General features: G+C 41.8%; 1 long non-coding RNA gene across 1 annotated transcript; it reads left to right on the forward strand.

The window, feature by feature from the left end:
- Positions 1-14,890: 14,890 nt before the first annotated feature.
- On the forward strand, positions 14,891-20,004 carry LOC309350902. The gene is made up of 3 exons (XR_014160581.1): positions 14,891-15,088; positions 15,930-15,997; positions 19,870-20,004. It is a non-coding gene; the product is annotated as an uncharacterized lncRNA (long non-coding RNA).
- Positions 20,005-21,334: the final 1,330 nt, after the last annotated feature.

A 21,334-nucleotide genomic window follows, 5' to 3' on the forward strand; every position in this document is an offset into this window, starting at 1 on the left:
CCTCCTTGCTCTGTTGATGTGATGACTGACAACCAATGCCTTCTGCATATTGTCCTGGCCAACATAATTGGTGGAATCATAGCAAGAAGTGCATTCCTGGAAATTACTCTCAGATCCATTTAGAGAAAACATTTGAAAGGAAGTGCACAGGTGCAGCTTTTAAGAACTTCCCTCATTTTGAAACTCACACATATGTTGCAGGAAATAAAGAGGAAATTACAGCTATTAGCTGAGGCAGGAAATGTATGCACCAAATTTAGCTCCACATGAAAATTAAAATCCAAACTGGTAACAATTCAGTCTGGGATGAGTGCATCATTCTCTCTCTCTCTCTCTCTCTCTCTCTCTCTCTCTCTCTGTGTGTGTGTGTGTGTGTGTGTGTGTGTAATTTCTTCTCTACAGTTTTTCCCCTTACTGGTTTTGGGCGTTAGCTGAGTCTGTCACTTTAAAAATGATTCCTGCTCTCTCTTTGTGGGGTAATCCCCCCCCCCCGCTCCCCTGCCATCTCATTTTTTTGTGGATTGTAGGAAATTTAGGTAAGATGCTTCAGTTGTAACAAAGTTCTGAGCATAACATTTAAGGTTGCCGCTGCAGTTTCATGGATCATTAACAATTTGCTAATATTGTTTTAGCTTGCAAATTAGTGCAGCTTAGTGACTAAGGGAAGGTTCCGTAGCTGTCATCAATCAGGCTAAAATTCTTCATGCATGAGATAAAAAACGATTTTTTAGCCTTTGAGGCTCAGGCAGCAATTACTGTAACAAAAAAGTAATAATAATCTGGTGGGGGCGGGTGGGTGTGAAAACATTCCCCCCAAAAAATTATCTGAGTGATTCCATTATGTATATGTCTTGCTGTACAAAAAGAGAAACAGAGCCATCCCTCTGAATTAGTTTCCTTCTCTGCTAATAATTGGCAGAGAACTAGGAATAAGTGGAAAGGAACTAGAAAAAAATAAATCTGAATGAATATTTGATGTAAAAACAAATATATATTTTCTTGCCTCTCATGTGTACCTTCTCCCTGTTAACATTTAAGTGGCTTTAGTCACCTAATTGGAGTCAGGAAGCTTTGAGTCCACTCTAGTGGAAGCGGAGATGGTTTGTTTCCTGCTAATATGCCTTTTTGAGTTTAACAAAGCTGGATGCTGTCAGAATGAGGAATGGTGGAGACCACCTCCCCAGCCTGACCCTTCCAGGGAGGAGGAAGAGGCAGACAGTTGAGATTTACAACAGGGGTTTGTGGGAGGTCACAGCGCAGAGGCGGATGAGGGGGAAAGTTGGGAAATCATGGGAGAGGAGGAGGAGGACGAGGAAGCGAGGGGACAGCTGAAGACAGTGTCATTGGAAACCCTTCCAGACCCACCATCTCCCAGAACCTGGTGAGCCTTAAAAGTAGGAGAGCAAAGAGCTCAAAGACAGAGGGCACTCGTAGAGGAGACGAGAATGATGAATGAGGAAGTGGGAGAGATGAGGGGTGGAGATTTCACTCGGGACAACGCCATTATCCAAGAGGCTGGGTTCTATAGCCTCTCTCTGTAATACAGTGGTACCTCGGGTTACATACGCTTCAGGTTACATACGCTTCAGGTTACATATGCTTCAGGTTACAGACTCCGCTAACCCAGAAATATTATCTCGGGTTAAGAGCTTTGCTTCAGGATGAGAACAGAAATAGTGCGGTGGCAGCGTGGCGGCAGCGGGAGGCCCTATTAGCTAAAGTGGTGCTTCAGGTTAAGAACAGTTTCAGGTTAAGAACAGACCTCCAGAAGGAATTAAGTTCTTAACCCGAGGTACCACTGTATTGGAATAAAAAAGGATGGTAAGAAACCTTCCCTTGTCTTTATACTTTCCTGGGCAACCAGTCGGAAGCCAGTGACAGCTTCCTGACAGATACCACACAAAAACCAACATCAAAATACAGTCTCTCCAATATTATTATTATTATTATTATTATTATTATTATTATTATTATTATTATTATTATTACCCCTTCCAACAAAATATTAAAAATACAATAAAACATCAGACATTTAAAACTTCCCTAAATAGGGTTGCCTTCAGGTGTCTTCTAAAAGTCGGATTGCAAATTGCACCCAGCAATTATAATGCCTGATGCTGTCACCGAGGTGTTTATAACTTGAATAAATAAAGGACCCATGGATGGTTAAGTCCAGTTGAATTTGACTATGAGGTGCGGTGCTCATCTCTGCTTTCAGGCTGAGGGAGCCAGTGTTTGTCCACAGACAGCTTTTCCGGGTTATGTGGCCAGCATGACTAAACTACTTCTGGAGCAATGGGACACTGTGACGGAAGCCAGAGAGCATGGAAACACTATTTACCTCCCTGCTGCAGCGGTACCTATTTATCTACTCGCACTGGTCTACTTTCAAACTGCTAGGTTGACAGAGCAACAGGAGCTAAACCTGTCACGAGGATTCAAGCTGCCAACCTTGCAATTGGCAAGCCCAAGAGCAGGGTTCCTCAAACTCAGACTTGAGACTACAATTCCCATCATCCCTGACCACTGATCCTGCTAGCTGGGGGTCATGGGAGTTGTAGGCCAAAGACATCTGGAGGGCCGAGTTTGAGAAAGCCTGCCCAAGAGGTTCAGTGGTTTAGAGTAGACCACAGTGCCACCTGCATCCTTTGCTTAATAATGATGCTTTCCTTTCACAGGACCTTTGCTGGATTCCACACAAAAGAAGACCATGCAACAAATGTAGGCGATGGGCTGCCTTCCAGGGCTCCCATAACCCCATACCAGTTCCCTTCTGTTGTATCTGGCAATATGGTAATAGATTGTGCGGGGTGCGGTGGGGGTGAGAAAAAGTTGAAGGAGGGAGAGATGCAGGTGACAGGCAGTATCTTGCATTAAACTCAACCAGTTAAAAATGCATTAGGCTAGACACAGAAGCTGCTTAAAATGTTATAGAAGCAGAATTCACATTTCCCTGAGTGTCTGCCCTGAAAACACATTCCGCCGCTGCCCTTTGTCATAGCAGGTATATGTTTTGTGGAAGCTCTAAAAATGAATGCCTATGCAATTCTGCATCCGAACAACTGGATATCCTGTTTAGGGTAGGAATATTCATAGCATGTACTTAGTACTTCATTATCAATCCAATTTTCACAGCCCAAAAGAAGAAGAAAATATGCTGACCTCTTTGAATTTCACTTGATGCCCTGTGTGTTACAAATCCTTTAAAAAGTAGGACTGGAAAACTCTGTTAGTGAGTCAAAAAGTATACCTTACCCTCCAGTCATATAATCCATAAAATAATTAATACATAACTTTTATGGTGCAAGTATGCAATCAAATGTTTGAAGACAGCCTCACATCCAAAAGCTTCCTAGGCACACAGAACTAAGTAGCATATTTTAACTTAGAGTCCATTCAAATATCCACCCAGCAAGTGATTCGTTTACTAGGTCTGCTTCTTGTTTTGTCTCTCTGTCATGAGCTACCTTCACCTTTTCCCTCTCCTAAAAAAACCCCTCAATTCAGTCTGAAGCTGTCAAACTGCGGCTGTGTCAAATGCCACCTTCCTGGTATGCAAAGTGTTAATGGATATGGGTTACCCTTGGTCGTACAAGTAATTCTAATCATGACATTTATAATCGAATTATCCAAGAGAAATGTTATTACACTTAGATTTATCTAATACCACCACTGTATCTGAACAACATAATGCAATCCATCCATCAAAAAAGTAATCATTTACTTCTGTTTCTTTCCATTTTTAAGGACATTTTTCATCAGCTTGGCAAAATGAATTATGAGCCCTATTTCAAACTTCACTTTCCTTTACAAGTTCATTTAGGAACATCAAAGTCTTAAAAATGGGGTGGAAAGAGAAACAAACTCCTATCAGCATTTCTTCCAGGAATAATACCTTTTTGTTTGTAATATTTAATGCAGCAGCTGTTTTAAGCTAAGTAACAAGATGTGCTACATCTCCAAAGGAAGGTAATTTATTCCAGGGGCAAACTCTTCTTTTATTAGATGTCAATCTATACACACTGCGTGGATGAGGGTTACAGAATAGAGACATATTTCCAATGTAGAAATGTGAAGGCTAACATTTATTTAAAATATTTATAGCTTGCCCCTTATTCTAAGATCTCTGGGTGCGTATAAGTGCTTATAATTTTGTGTGTGTGCATGTGTGTGAGCGGGCACATGCACACACACGTGCACACTATTTATGGATAACAGTGAATAAAATTCATATTTTAAAAACATCAGAGACTTCAGAAATTCAGCATGAAGACTACCAAGGGCCTGAGGAAACATTGTTTTAAGCAGGTATCTCAAGGTAAAGTTGGTGGGCTCCAACCAAAATTGAGAGGGAAGGGATTCTCATAACCATGGTGCCACCACAGAGAAGTCTCCTCTCTCACATCACCTGTTGGCAGGCCCATGCAGGCCCTGGGTGGGAGTCCCCAGTCAGTTGGTAGGCTCAGGGCATTCTTGGCAAGCCCCTAGCAGCCCCCCAAGGTCATCTAATCCAACCCCCTATGATGCAGGAATCTCAGCTAAAGCATCCATGACAGATGGCCATTCAACCTCTGCTTTAAAAACCTCCAAGGAAGGAGAGGCTACAACCGCTTGAGAAAGACTGTTCCACTGCTGAACAGCTCTTACTGCCAGAAAGTTTTTTTGTATGTATGTTTAGTCGGGATCTCCTTCCTTGTAACTTAAAGCCGTTGGTTCGAGTCCCACCCTCCAGAGCCGGGTAGAAGGTGGAAAGTCATGAAAGGTAATTTAAGGTGTTCATAATGGAGAGGGGTGTGTGTGTCTTTATTCAGGGGTCAGCAAACTTTTTGAGCAGGGTGCCGGTCCACTGTCCCTCAGACCTTGTGGGGGGCTGGACTATATTTTGAAATAAATAAATAAATAAATAAATAAATAAATAAATAAATAAATAAATAAATAAATAATGATTTATTTATTTATACACTGCCCATCTGGCTGGATTTCCCCAGCCACTTTGGGCAGCTCCCAACAGAATATTAAAAACACGATAAAACATCAGACATTAAAAACTACCCTAAACAGGCTTGCCTTCAGATGTAAGATCAAATGCAAAGTGGGAGAAAGGCAACTTTAACATAGAGCAGGGCTCAGCAAACTTTTTCAGCAGGGGACCGGTCCACTGTCCCTCACACCTTGTGGGGGGCCGGACTATATTTTGAAAAGAAAAGAAAAAAAACTAATTCCTATGCCCCACAAATAACCCAGAGATGCATTTCAAATAAAAGCACACATTCTACTCATGCACCAGGCATGCCCCACAAATAACCCAGAGAAGACATTTTACATAAAAGGACACATTCTACTCATGTAAAAACACACTGATTCCTGGACAGTCTGTGGGCCAGATTTAGAAGGTGATTGGGCCGGATCCGGCCCCCAGGCCTTAGTTTGCCTACCCATGCTTTATATATCTGTGTTTTCTATCCCCCCCCCCCATTGCAGCACTCCAGACAATGCAACAAAATGGTCTTTTGCAGTGCAGTCCTTTATGTTTTGGGTGCTATCCAACTAAGCCATGCTCAGAAGAAAACCCCGCTGAAATCAGTGAGACTTACTCCCAGGTAAATGTGTGCAGGACTACAGCTGTCTTCCTAGTTCTTTCACAAGTATAATTTATTGCAAGTTTTGGATATTTCACATATCTGAACCTTAGTAGCATGCCTCACTAGAAGATACTAAAGAATGTGGTGGCATATAATAATGATGTATAATGCATTATTAACTTATTTATAAAGGTAACTGTGACAGCTGGCTGTGTATCGAGCCCTAATAAATGACATTTAATATGGACAAGCAGTATATTAGGAATAAGTATTGAATGTCTGTAACACAGACTTTTCAGAGACAGCGATGTGGAACCAGTACCATTAAATACACTGATTATTATTTTTTTTGATTTTTTTAAATTGGAATGAAAGTAATGGAACTTTCTGAAAACCTTTAGACTCATCTTGAAAGAACGTTACACACTTCAGAAACAGCGAAACTAGGGATGGGTGAATCTGTTAATTCCAGTTTCTACAGCTTTCGAATATTCCTTTCTTAAATTCAGTTCTCCATATTTCTGTGTCAGGATGCAATTTCTTTTGTTTAAAAAAGAATCCACATAACAATTAATTAGCATTTTACTGTACATTCCCCCTAATTTACATATGCTTGCATATTTTGCCCAATCTGCACAGCAATTTTCCTAAATACACTGCATTCTTGCTTATATATATTTCATTTGTGTGTGTGTGTGTGTGTGTGTGTGTGTGAGAGAGAGAGAGAGAGAGAGAGAGAGAGAGAGAGATGGACACTTTACCTGATCATATGCATTTTCGCATGTGTTACTTAGTTGGAAAACTGCACAATTTGAAAGAAGGATGTATTTGTTTTTATATTGTTTTGGAAAGTGTGAATTAGGTAAGTTCTCCTTAAAATGTAAACTGAGATTATTCCCCCCCCCCAATCCCTAACATACCAGACATGTAGTTGTGTGCTTGCATGCATGCAAACATGCACACACTGTCTATAGCTTGCAATATGACTGGGCAATGACTGCAATATGAGTGGAAATAGGAACTGAGGAAGAAGATCAAACTGTTTCTCATGTATAGTGGATTCTTGAGGGTGCAGCAGGAAGACAATAAAGAGAAATCAGAAGTGAAAGATAAGCATAAATACTTCTGAAGGTCAGTAATAGAATTCTAAACTGAATGTCAACAGTGGGAGAAATAGCTCGGTCATCATTGGGTACAGGAAAAAAACAAAAAACATGGCAGGTAGCAGAATCCAAGATGGAAACAAGGCAAAATTATGACAACTCTATATCCTTCAACATTTCTCTGATGAAAATAGGGACGTCCCATTCCATCATCATCATCATAATTTTACTATTTATACCCTGTCAATCTGACTGGGTTGCCCTAGCCATTCTCGGCTGCTTCCAGCATATATAAAAACATAATAAAACATGAAACATGAAAAAAACCCTTCCTTATATAGGGCTGCCTTCAGATGGCTTGGGGATCGGATAACTCCATACCCTCCAACATTTCTCTCATGAAAATAGGGACATCCTACCATACCCTCCAACATGTATCCAATGAAAATAGGGGCCTCCTAAGGAAAAGCGGGACATTCCAGGGTCAAATCAAAAACCAGGATGGCTTCTGAAAATCTGGGACTGTCCCTAGAAAACAGGGACACTTGAATGGTCTGTAATTCACTTACAAGCCAGCCCCCATGCATGTGCCACAACAGCATGGATACTTTTTTACTCTAATGGTGAATGGTAATGGATACTTTTTTTACCCCAAAGTTTTGTTATTCAAGGGAACTTAAAAGGGCTTGTTTTCTGCAGTTCTTCCTCTGTTTCATTGTTGGAATACAACTGCTGGACCCTGGGAATGCAGAATAAAAAATTTAAATGCATTTCTGCCAGCTCTAAATTTTGACTGTCTTGTGGGTCTACACTTTAGGGCAATCAAAATCCTACAAAGGGCAGGCCAGCGGTGCGGTTTGGAGTCTGTGTACTACGTTTATTAAAAGTATCTGTTAAATAGTTGGCCATATTGACTTTCCTCCCTAAAGAGACAACATCCACAGAGGCCAGGCTGCATATATTTGTTATTAAGTGCCATCTTTTTATACTTGAAAAATGAGCAGTCGAAAACAACTGGCTCAGCATATTTGCAGACGTTCATACATAAATATGTTTTATTATGGCTGGCAGTTGGAAAAAAGGCAAGGCTGAGCACAATCTCAGAAACACCTCCATGTTATTGTTTCCACAGATCTTCCGGCTGGGGAGAGAAGAAGGGAAATTGCTCATCTCATCCTCCTTAGAAACAAATGGGCATAATCCATCAAGCAAACAAATCGCATTGATTGGAAAGAGAGCATTTTGTGCTGCGTCCCCTTGACGCTTCTCTTTGAGGCACCTGTCTTTTAGTTTAAAATGTGATGGTTTGCATTATTAAAGTGATCTGCTTAATAATTCATGCTTAAATCACCTTAAAAGATATCATAAAAGCCAGAGAAACAGCCCCATCAAACACTTCCTTAATGAAAAGTTGTAAAGCTTTGGGGTTTTAAAAAGGGAAAAGGAAAAGAAAAATGCCTGTTTGGGCCAACATTTCAGCTAAATTATTAGGAAACAAAGAAAACATGGGTTTTCCAGGAAGAAAGTAAATGATGTTTGCTTTCCTTGGCTGAAAGGAGAACCTAGTAGATGATCTAGAGTACTGATTTCCAACCTGAGACATCAGCAGGAGTTTATGGCATTGCAAATCAGGAGGAGGAGGATCTGTGGGCATGGCTGTGGAAAAGAACCAGGGGTTTGTAGGAAGGGGGGAAGAATATGATTCAGATCATATCTTAAAGGAAAAACCAACTAATTCACATTTTCCCAAGCAAAACAAGAACTGAGACAAAGCCGTCCTTCTAAAATCACAATTCCCCAAATCTTGTAATGCAGCTCTCCAGCAGCTTACAAAAAGGCATATATATTAAAGTGTGAATAAAAATTCATACATTTGTGAAAGCAACATGCAGAAGTGTGTTACATTAGTGGAAATTGTTTTGCCAAAATGTGGCTCTAAACGGCGTACAAGGATGTTTCTATTAGGAGAACTTTGCACTAAATGGCTGGTGCTTTAATTATTATTTTTTTTTAAAAAAAATGCAAACTGATGTGGAATGTGGAGAACTGAATTTAAGACAGGAACAATGAGAAACCGATATATTCATTTTTAAAATAAATAGAAAAATGATGGAATTGTTTTAATTTTGACCATGGAACCCTTTGTAATCATAGACCACTCATCTTTTCCCTCTTGGTATATTTTATTATTGACTCAGTAAATTGCATAGACTGTATCCTATATTTCTTTATTGGCAGCTGTGACAACCCAGTATTTCTTAAACTTTCCCCCCTTTTTGTTTATTATTATTATTATTAATTTATTATAAACATTTATTATTATTATTATTATTATTATTATTTGGGGGGTAAACTTCCTTAACTCAGATCCAATGTGAGAAGATAATCTCTGATCCTCTCCATCCTTGATCAAAGGTTTTGAGTTCACCTTGAGCTCACATGTATTTAATTCAAACAATACCATCAAGATAATGAATGAGCAAGCTGCACAAAGTCCAATTCAGCAGCTAAGTCCTGATTAGCAGAAATGTACCAATTCAGCAGCTGTGGATCTAATGTCCCATTTGCACAACAGAACGTAGGTGCATAAGAAGAGCCTGCTGGATCTGGGCAGTCCATACCTAGTCAGGGGCATAGCGTGGGTTGTTGGTACCCGGGGCAGGAAAAGTGTTGTGCCCCTTGGTGGACTAGGCAGCAGCCAGTCCCTTTGCTAACCAGCTTCTACTCAAGGGAGTCTCTCTTTGCAAACTAAACCCAACATGGGAACAGAGTTAAGGCAGAGAAAAATGAAGCGCCGTTGTGTTACCTCACCGTCCTGTTCTTGCAGCAAGGCACTCAGTGGCGTAGCGTGGGTTGTCAGCACCCGGGGCAAGGCAAGTAATTTGTGCCCCCTAACCTGTGGATTTGCGCCCCCTAACCCGTGGATTTGCGCCCCCTAACCCTAACCCCCAGATGTTGTGCCCGGTGCGGCCGGCCCCCCCTGCACCCCCACGCTACGCCACTGAAGGCACTCTGGGCAACGCACATGGTTCTGGCAGTGCTTTCTCATCTTGTGCATCGAGGTCCCCCAGGCCACCCCAATAACTCACACATCACATGTCAATTTTTGTTTAAGGTTTTTGGGATGAATTTGGCCACAACTTTATTTAAATGCACACACGTGAGTGGTTGCTTAGGCATTGGTTACAACTATCTGTCCTTGCCCCAGGGACAGAACTGACTTCCGGATTCCAGCAGAGGCCAGTCAGGGAGAACCATATTGGGGAGAAATGAAGCTGGACATCAGTCCCCCCTCTCTCACCCTCATGCCCTCTGGGGCTTGCACGGCCCAAATCCGATGCCAGGGACTAGGACAAAAGGGATGGCAAGCCCCTGGATTCCTTTAACGGAATTCCCTATGGAGCACCACCATTGGAGGGGTAGGCACTTACCCCTCCACCAACCAATTTTAACCAATGCCTAACCGCCAACCTTACAAGTTGTGACGATTTGCTACGCAGTAGGCAAAAACCAAATGGCAAAAGCCAATCAGCCAAATGGACAAAATTTCTACCAGACCCCTGCCCCAAGGCAGACGACCCCATGACAGGCATAGCAGGGTCAGAGGACAACGGACCCCCCCCCCATTTCAGGGAGGGTGGGCGGGTGATCCAGTGCACGCAGCCCAAGAGAAGGCCCCAGGCTGCGAGCCCTGTATTTAAGACCTCTGACCCCTCCCACAATTTAGCAACATAACATTCTCCCCAGCAACACTCCTTGCCCAATCACAGCATGTGGTCAATTTGCCCGACAACAGTGGGGTGGCCTTTTTGGCCCCCACCGCAACATGTGCTCTCTGTTATGGAGAACATGCTTTCCGCTGTTACTCTTTAGTGGGTGGTAGTGGAGCCCCAGTATTCCCTCCATTTTTGCACCAAAAGTGATTGGCCATGAAAACTGAGTTCCGCTTTAATTTATCCACAATTAGATTTACTTAGGACAGGGACTTTATGGGGACTTTAATTATTTAGTCTATGAATCGAAAAGGAGCACACATTTGATTTACTGTCATTCGGTTGGCTGATAAAGATCAGCCAGTTGATAAATGTTGCAAATGAATTTTACTGATCGAACCTATCCTTTCATTGGTTTTGCACAAGAATTAAAGATTAATTAAATCAGACAGGCTTCTAATGAGAGACTCTGACCAGCCGTTCTCTCCACGTACTTGAAAAACATAAAGCAGACCAAATAGGAAGTCTTTCAAGATAGAGAGAGCTTTGGCTAAACAGAAAAGGGGACATTTGTGCTGTTCTGTAACCACCGATGCAAATAATGTAGAACATTTACACTCTGCCTATTTAGAACAATAATTGCTTTGGACCCAGCATTGGTAACACATTAAAAAATGAGCATGTAATCAATATCAAACTTGTAAAGCATGTTATCAAAAAAAAAAAGAATGGGGGGAGGGAGAGACTGAAACAAATTATACGCTTGACAGAGGTAAGTGTTGATTTTAAAAAGAAAGCTAAATCTCCTGGTGGTGCAGAAAGAATGCTTTTCCAACCTGGTGAATAGAACAAAACCTTTCTTAAAGAGCAGCCATTTAAAACTCCCTAATCACATTTACTTCCCCAAGCATTTCTGCACACTATTGAAAAACAGATCCAGGACACATAATCATTTGCCACATATATTGCCCCAATCCTTGGCTTTGTGTTCCCCTTTCACCTGAACAGAATCTGTTCAGATGTAGAATATTGCTGGATTTCTGAATATAGCCAAGATTTACTCAATAGCTAATTTTAACACTCTCCAAAAGAAGCATTTGCTACAAACATTCTGATCTCGAGCCACAGATGCTCCCATGCCAAAACAAAACCGGCTGTGATTGGTTAGTGACATGCATGGGGGAGGGGAAAATCACATCAGGAAGAGAGCCTAGATGTGAATTCATAGAAAGGTTCAGATGAGGATAGCCTTCTGCATCTCATGTTCCCTTTAGATGTTGCTGGCAGCTGTTTCCATGACACTCCTGGTAACAGATGAGACTTCCACTTGTGTTGTAAATGCAAACCATAGGGTTAAAAACCGGTAAGGCTCTGAACCCATTAAACAGTTTTTACATTACATCACATTTTAAGATTCATATTGCACATGAGAAAGTCCGAGATAGCATACTTAAAGCAAGCTTTTTTTTTTTAATTATACAGCAATAACAAATTCTCTAAGTAAAAAAAAAGTATCAAATTAAGAAAACAATTATTATGCAGGTTAGAGGCGATGATAGTACAGATTTGGTTGGTTTTTATAATTAGAACTTTCAAATCTCATGATAATTCTATTTAGTAATGAATTGTGATAAGGGTGAGTATTTATAATGTATAATTTAACTACATTTGAAAGAAAAACCACCATTGCTTTTTCTTAAATGCCCTTTGTTGCCCAAATTCATTTGCATTCCCCAGGCTGGTTTATCTTTTTGTAAATAAGAAACCAAACAGGTGACTGATATGAAAGAAAGAAAAATGTAACCCAATAAGTGGAGCTATGCAGAATTATGTCAAAATGTTGTGTGTGTGTATATAAGATTAAGAAAGAGAGAGCCCTTCCCCAGCCACTGAGGCCACAAATTGAGATTTACCACAAGAAGGTCTCACCAAACTTGGCACAAATTGATATTGCTAGAAATAGTTTACTCTGGAGGCAATAAAAAAAAAAAAGCAAAGGTGATAATGCCTTTGCGTTAAACATGAAACACGAAATGTTTAAGAAGAATGTAGAATGGATCTTTCTTTTTCAGCAGATACTGTTGTAGTAGCTGCAGAAGAACCCCACTTTTGCTAAATTTCAATGGCAATTCCAAATTGGAGCTGAGTCTTCTATGTTATATTATCACCACAGCTCTTCATCTCCTCCCTAGTACGCTGGGACAGTCATATAATTCTGGGTATGGTTTGACAAAGACTCTCCTCTCTGAAAGAGAGGGGAGTGGTTGTGGGCGGGAGCCCGAGCACCGCCCTAGCAGGGGGCGTTTGCCCCCTGCCTCCAGCTCACCTGGCTGGCGCTCAGGATTTGGCCAGGATTTGGCCCTGGCCTCATTCCTCGTCGTCGTCCCGTTGCGAGTCACCCACCCTCCACTCCCTTTGAGTTAGGGCTTAGGTCATTGGCCTTGCTATGGACCTTAGGTTGGTCGCCCCAGTTGGCCGGGGGGCCTGGTAGGAGTTTTTCCATTTGGCATTAGGCTTATTGGTTTTTTCGCCTACCTCGTAGCAATCGTCACAACTTTTGTGGTATTGGTGGGTAGGTTAGGCATTGGAATAATGTGTTGTGGTGTGTCGAAGTGCTAGGTGTGGCCATCGCCTATGCCTTCAATTTTTAGGGGTATTCCGTTAAAGGAATCCGGCGGTCATGTATTCTGTCCGATGCCTGCTTGGCGGGAGGCCATGGCACGACTCTCGGTGACAGCAGGGGTGAGCCTATAGTTGGATTAGCATCAACAGGCTCCACCTACTGGTGAATAAACCCACCTGTTTTGTGATCCAATGCCTAAGCCAATACCTTTTCACTGCTGTAATCAATAAAGTTGTGGCCTTTCCTATCCCATTAACCTTATATCACGTGTCCTGTGTCTTCATTTCACTTTGCGTGGGTCGGGTCCTCGAACCCCAAACCCCAAAGAGTTATATGAAAAAAGAAACTTCCGTTTCAGTTACTGGGATAACACAATGTGTTAAATTCAGCTCTCCATCTGAAAAATGGAAACATTAACAACAAAACAGCAAAGGCGTGCTATGAGGTTACCAAGTTTAGAACAAGATTCGCCTAGTATCTGTAGCATTGGGAAGCAACAGCTTCTTTCCAATTTTATTGGTTATTCAAATCCAAACTGGAAGTGTTAAATTCAAAGCTGTTTATCCCCATAAGCTATAATGAGGAATCTAAAAATGGCCATAACAACACCTCCCTTTTTTAGTTAAGTGAATGAAATTCACAAGGAGAGTGGCTCTTCCACAAATTTCAGGCAAATCCATTGAGAGGATTTTGTGTGAGGCATTTTTCACGTGTGTGCGCGCACACGCGTGCACGCACACACACGTGTCTCTATTTTCTCACAGAACTGGATGTACTTTGTAGACATGGTTGGCCCTTCTGTGATGATAAAGCCTGCCAACTTTTGGTATGATAGGCGGGGCTTCCTTTCAGCTGGAATTCGTTGAAACTCAGTTCTGGCATCTCTCAGGTGGGCGCCATTGCCATTACCTTACCTTTTATAAGAGAACAAGGGAGGCATTCATGGTGAGTTCCGGCACCTCTTTTTCCTAGAAAAAGCGTGTTCTCCCTAACAGAGAGCACGTGTTGCAGTTGGGGAAACAGCCCACCCTGCAGTGACTAGGCAAATTTGGTATAGGAACCCAAGCCTTTAAGTGGTTAAAATTGGGTTGCTGGGGAGTTTTGATTGTTGCCAATTTGGAGGAGGGGTCAGAGACTTTAAATACAGGGGCCAGACGTTGGACGTCCTCTTGGCCGTTTTGCACCGGATCACCCGCCCTCCCTCCCTCCCTTTTATAGGGTGGTTTTTTCTTGATCGCTTGACCTTGCTATGCCTGTCATGGGGTCGTCCGCCTTGGTGCGGGGGCCTGGTAGGAATTTTGCCATCTGGCTGATTGGCTGGTGCCATTTGGTTTTTGCCTACTGCGTAGCAAATCGTCACAACTTGTAAGGTTGGCGGTTAGGCATTGGTTAAATTGGTGCTTGGAGGGGTAAATGCCTATCCCTCCAAATGATGCGGAAAGGGAATTCCGTTAAAGGAATCCAGGGGCTTGCCATTCTTTTCGTCCTTGTCCCCGGAGTCGGACTTGGGCCGTGCAAGCCCCACCGGAACATGAGGGTGAGAAGTGTTAGACTGTTGCCCAGCTTCATTTTCTCACCCAATACTTGTTTCCCACGCTGGCTTCCGTTGGTGTCCGGAAGGGCCAGCTCTGTCCTTGAGGGCAAGGACAGATAGTCATAACCAATGCCTAAGCAACCACTCACATTTTTTGTATTTGAATAAAGTTGTGGCCAAAATTTATGCCAAAAACCTTAAACAAAAATTTATGTGTGAAGTGTGAATTTTTTGGTGGGTGGCATCGTGGGACTCAACACACAAACACCACTGATAGCTACAGCAATTTTTCCACAAGCAAAGACTTTACTATTTTAAGGTGGGTAAAAGAGAAACCATTTAACTTGCTCTAGGGTCTTGTGGGCAATCAGAAAACTGGTGACATGTAGAAGGTTCATCTGGGTAACTGAGTCATAATAGTGAATCATAATAGTGAGTCATAATAGTATACCTGAAGGAGCATCCCCACCCCCATCGTTCAGCCACTGAGGTCCAGCTCTGAGGGCCTTCTGGCAGTTCCCTCACAGCGAGAGGTAAGGATACGGAGAACCAGGCAGAGGGACTTCTCGGTAGTGGCACCTTCCCATCAGATGTCAAGGAAATAAACAACTATCTGACTTTTAAAAGACATCTGAAGGCAGCCCTGGATAGGGAAGTTTTAAATGTTTGATATTTTATCGTGTTTTTAATATTCTGTTGGGAGCCATCCAGAGTGGCTGGGGAGACCTGGCCGGAGGGGTGGGGTATAAGTAACAAATTATTATTATTATTATTATTATTATTATTATTATTAGTTGGGATTTGGGAGATTACTTAAGGGACAAGCAGGCTTACCTGAAAATAGGTAAAAGCATGAGATCTAGAGTAGACGAGGGAAACTTGTAAAAAAAATGTAAAATATATATATATATTAATAACTAGGCAATAAGAGTTATCTCAGCAATGCTTTTGCTGGCTTGGTCATATCCACAGAATGGAAGATGGCAGGGTCCCTAAGGATGTGTTCTTATGGGGGGCTGGCTTCAGGCACCAGGCCCATTGGCAGACCAGCTGTGTGCTACAAAGATATCTTCTCCCCATGTGACCTCAAATGACTCTCTCTTCGTTGGTATTTTAATATGATCAATTCTGTTGCTTTCAGGATTTTCGTTTGTGTATGTGTGCTGCATTGAAAGCTTCCCTTTGACATACAACCTATTCCTATTTATATTTACTTGTAGGAATTCCCAGTGAGTTAAATGGAGCTTATTCCAAAGTAAGTGTGACTATGTACTTTCGGTGGCATTTTTTAAAACATATTTGTTTGTTTGTTTGTTTGTTTGTTTGTTTAGCTCTTCACTCAAATTCCTCTTTTTCTGCTTTCTGAAACCCCAGTGAGTAAATGAAATACAGTTCCTAGGTATACAGAAAGGATTGACTTCAAAACTAGACTCCTCTTACAGGTCACTGTACTACTTCCAACAATTTCTTATCTCACAGTTAACTTGGATACAGTCCTTAAAGCATTTTTTTTTTAAAAAAAGTGTTATTTAAATTCAGTGCTTGTCTTGAAAGTACTTATTATATCAATTATAAGCTACTATGGAAAAACTCCTTTTAGATAGGCAGCATATACATTCTTAGAATCATGATCGCCGCTGGATGCTGCCGCTGGTGATTGCTACAAAGGTCCAGCGCACGGCGAGGAAGGCGCAGACTCATAATAGTAAGTCATAATAGCGAGTCATAATAGTATAACTGAAGGAGCATCCCAACCCCCATCATTCAGCCACTGAGGTCCAGCTCCAAGGGCCTTCTGGCAGTTCCTGTTGAATGGTTTCTTTAAATGTGAAGGTTCATCGTTGTTCCACCCGATGTGTATGTCTTTAAGGGGCCAGAGCAAGGGCCAGAGCAAAATAACGAGACCCAGCTTTACAGCTGTGAAACACAGCAGGTGCTGCTGAGTTGTATTGATTAAGCTGTGTCAGCAATTGGGTGTAGTATATAAGGAGCAGCACCTAGCTCTCTCATTACCCTGGGGGATGGATTGGTGGTTGGGTCTGTTTTGTTGTTGATGTATTTAGTATGTATGGGGTTTTTGGTTTTGTTATTAAAACCTTGTTTAAGTACTTTTTGAGTCCCTTTTTAATGCATGGTCTCCCCAGCAAGCTCTCTGCAGTGCTACCATACTGCAAATAGCCAACATCTTTGGTTATGGGCCCAGCTGCTGAGTGGATGACTGCATATTTTTAGACTCTGAGAAAGGTTTGAAAACTCCTTCTCCTGTTAGTGTAGTTTCTGTGGGTCTGGAAGATTTCCAGAATGGTTGACCGGGTTCCAGAAGCTGAGAAGGCTCTGGTTTTCCCACAGCTGACAGATGAGAACTATAGTTTATGGTCTTTTCGGGTGGAGGCGCTTTTGACTTCTAGAGAAGTATGGACCCATGTAACGGATGACCCTCCTGACCCTGTAACTAATGCTTGGTTAAAAGGAGATGCAAAAGCCAGGGCGATAATTAATTTGGCAGTCAGCGACCAGCAAGTAGTCTATATAAGGAATAAGAAAACTGCCAAAGAAATGTGGGACAGTGCATGTTAGAAAAGAGTCAGCGTCTGCATTGACGTTTTTCAAGCAGTTGTACCAGACGAAGTTGCAGCCTGGTGGTGATTTGGCAGCACAATTGAGACGTCTGGAGGCAATACGCGGCGAATTAATTCGAAGGGACATGGACATACCTGATATTCAGTATGTTTTTATCATTCTTTGTTCCCTTAATGAGGACTTTGATGGTATAGCTAGCCAGATATCTGCCGTTCCACCAGCACAATTAACTGTGGAAGGGGTAACGGCAAGATTAATGGGCAAGTTGGACAGAAGGGAGGCTTGTGCCATAAGCACTCCTATTTCCAGAAAAAAATGAGGAACGCCATATGCAAACTTGTGGTGATACAACTGCATTTAAAGCTGCAAAGCGTTGTTGGTTCTGCAATAAGCAGGGACATTTTGCAAAGGACTGCAGAGCCAAAAGAAAGCAAAGTACTCCCAAGCCTGTTTCTGTTCATCAGTCATGGTTGTCAGCCCAGCAGTCGACATCGTACCGTAAAGACAGAAACGAGCCGCAAGTTTTTCATGCTCAGACAACGGATCGTAAAAGAATTAAAGGTGCCAAGTGGAATTCTTTTATTGTGGACTCAGGAGCATCTCACCATATTTGCAATGATCGAAGCTTGTTTATTTCTTTCGAAGAGGAAATTGGTAATGTACATCTAGCCAATTCACAAGTCTTGCAGTCGCTTGGCAGGGGTACTGTTAAACTTGACTCTTTAAACATTACAATAGCAAACTGCATTTACTGCCCGTCAGTGGACAATTTATTATCAGTAAGGTGTTTTGCTCGGCAAGGCATAACTGTGCGTTTCTTAAAGTCAATGTGTAAGTTTTTTGATGGGAACAAACATCTATTATATGCCCAGGAATCTGATGGTTTATATAGATTGTATTTTCGCACCTACTCCCAATCGCCTATAAATTGCAGAGCAGCACAGTCAAGCCAGGGGTTGAGGAATGTAAGGCCACATTCTGGGTGTGTCCATGAGGCACACAGAATTCTGGGACATCTGAATTTTGCTGATGTAATTAAGACAAAGAATATTGTTAATGGCCTCAACTTAAAACCATGTAAATTCTTTATGCAATGTCTATCCTTTTGCAAGAATAAGATTAAGGTTGCACGTAAGGGTAGGTGCTCAGATAGGAAAGTAACTGAGCCATTTGAGCGTGCACATTGTGATTTAGTTGGGCCACTCCCACCATCATTAGGAGGTTCTAAGTACTGGCTCACTCTGATAGACCAGTATAGTAGATATTGTTGGACCTATGCAATAGCTGAGAAATCCCAAGCATTTGAGAAGTACAAAGTTTTTTGCAACTGGGTAAAAACACACTTTAACAAACCTATTAAGAACCTGTTTTCTGACCGGGGCGGGGAATTTGTTTCTGAGGATTTTGAGAGTTCCCTCACTACAAGAAGTGAGGTTACAGGGAACCAGGCAGAGGGCCTTCTCGGTAGTGGCACCTTCCCATCAGATGTCAAGGAAATAAATAACTATCTGACTTTTAGAAGTCATCTGAAGGCAGCCCTGGATAGGAAAGTTTTAAATGTTATTGTATCGTGTTTTTAATTTTCTGTTGGGAGCCACCCAGATGGGCTGGGAAAGAAGAAGCAGAAGAAGAAGCAGCAGCAGCTGGGATTGGGGAGGTTACCTGAAAATGGGTAAAAGCACGAGGTCTAGAGTGGACGAGGGAAACTTTATTTTTTTAAAAATATTTATATTAATAACTAGGCAGTAAGAGTTATCTCAGCAACACTTTTGCTGGCTTGGTCATGTCCACAGAATGGAAGATGGCAGGATCCCTAAGGCTTTGCTTTATATGTGTGTTTTTAATTGTTTTTTTTTAAAATTCAGTGTTTGTCTTGGAAGTATGTATTATCTCAGTTATAAGCTACTATAGGAAAACTCCTTTTAGATAGGCAGCATATAAATTCTTACCTAAACAAATAAGTCCCATGTCTGGGATTCACAGAAAACATTAATACAGGCCAAAACCATTGGTTCTCCAGCCTGATGGAGAAATGCTTCATGAGGTGGGCAAGATTAATAAGGCCGAGGACTAAAACTGCCAACGATGTTTGCCTAGAGCACAATTTTTACAGCAGTATGCACACTTATTTAGATGCAACATCTGTTGAGTTCAGTGGGACTTACTCAGGACTAAGTAGGTTTAGGAGCAATGAAGAAGCCTTTTCCACCTGAGAGCTACATTCAGTTGTGGACAACCTTCTTGGATGGCATGCCAATAGTTGACAGAGTGGAGGCAAAAGCGAGCAGAACAATGAAAGTGAATTTTAACTTTGCACCGTAGGCTAGATCCTTCCCAGAAATCTCTTCATCTTCCATACAGGCAAGCAAGGGACATTATCAGAAGCAGGGCCATCTTTACCCCGGGGTGCAAAGGGTGAAGGGCACCCGGGCGCCAAATTCTGGGGGGTGCCAGGCGCCCGCCACTGAAGCCGCCTAAGCACTTAACTATCTACCTGTTATGAAATAATAAATAATTTTGATCAAGCTAGAAAAACAAAATACATCTATACCTAGGTATTACCAAAATGTATACCTACTGTTTCACTAAAGGTCTTTCAACTTTGTGCGCTCATTTACCAAAGTTGTGCTGCACCAGTGGTGGTGCTTGCCATTCACAACGGTGGTGCTTGTCATTCTCAACGGCGCCATGCACGTGAAATTAACTCTTACATCAAAATATTATGTCTTTGCAGCCCGGCGGCGCATATGCTAAAGACAGCACTGATCAGAGGTAAAGGAAGTCTGGGGAGAGTCCTGAGGGCCAGCTAGAGGAGCTGTGAGGTGCACAATTGGCCCCTGGACCTGAGGTTCCCAGTCAACTTGCAGTTGAATATGGTTCATACAACTTGTGAATATGGTGGTTCGTACAACTTGTGAATAACCCATAAAGATATGACTAACAAAATATCCATCTGCACACCATTTTGATGCCCAGTGCAGACTCTGTGCCTTTTCTCAATCATCTGCCCTGGAGATCACTAATAAAGAGTTTGTTGTTTTTATTTTTTAAGTATTTCAATGTTTGTGCATTGAGGAGCGGGGCAGGAGGCGGGAAGAAGGTAGCCTTTCATGACGGAAGCCTGATCACAGCTGAAACACTATCCAGCTTTTTAAAGTTATTTATATTTCAATTACATAAAGGTCAAGGTAAGGATTTATTCTTGTAGCTTGACAGTAACTTTCTAATTAGAGCTGATGAGTCTGAAAGAAACAGTTGATTAGCAAAATTGCTTCTTTATTAAAATGTTTTCCAAAGTTGTCAAGCAGCAAGGAGGAGTGCTGAACGACGAGATGCAGCAATGACCCTAATGAGTCTCATGTTTGTGGCTCTAACTACCAAAGTCAAGCAAGAGGAAAAACAAACACTTGCATTTGATATTTGGGGACTCGCAGAACCGGAATTTGTCAAAGTATGACATTCAATTATTTGTGCTTGTATTTTTTATGAGTCAATTATTTTTCAAGCTCCCCTCTTGCTCTTTCTGTCTCCCTCTTGCTAGAAAGAAACATACTTTTTTTAAACAACAACAAGAACAACAAACAAACAAACAAACAAACAAACAAACAAATAAATAAATGTTGTGATAGATTTTCAAAAGCTAGGTAACAATGCCCGGTTGGTATGGGGTGGGGGTGGGGGAATCCTAAATCTGCCGTCAGGCTGAATTTCTTGCACACACATCCAAACACATTCACAGGACTGTTCTCCTTGAAAGTGTCTGTGTGCATGTGTACCCACTTCTAAAGTAATGATGCATGCACACTGCACATTATTATTATTATTATTATTATTATTATTCAAGAGATGGCATTATCAGCTCTTTCACAGGGAAAAGAAATAAACCAAGGAGGCAGCAATCTTATTTTCCAAGCCTATCACTGGGGTGTCATAACTTAGCATCATTCCCATGACAATCTGTCCTAGGAACATGTCTAGGCTGCTACTTGAACTGCTGGAAGAACATTTTATTTTATTTGGGGGGCGTGGAGAGGAAGGGAGGTAAAATAAATAAAAGCTGAGCCCTCACAACCTTGCAAAGGCAACATTGCCACCTCAACATTTGTAGACTTCAGAAGTTATCAACTATCCAACATGGTGGTTGAAGGGGGGAAGCCATAAGAAGCTGCTTTATACTGAGTCAGATAGTTGGTCCATCT

Source organism: Podarcis erhardii, assembly GCF_964252035.2.
Source record: "Podarcis erhardii genome assembly, chromosome: 10".
Taxonomy (NCBI): Eukaryota; Metazoa; Chordata; class Lepidosauria; order Squamata; family Lacertidae; genus Podarcis; species Podarcis erhardii.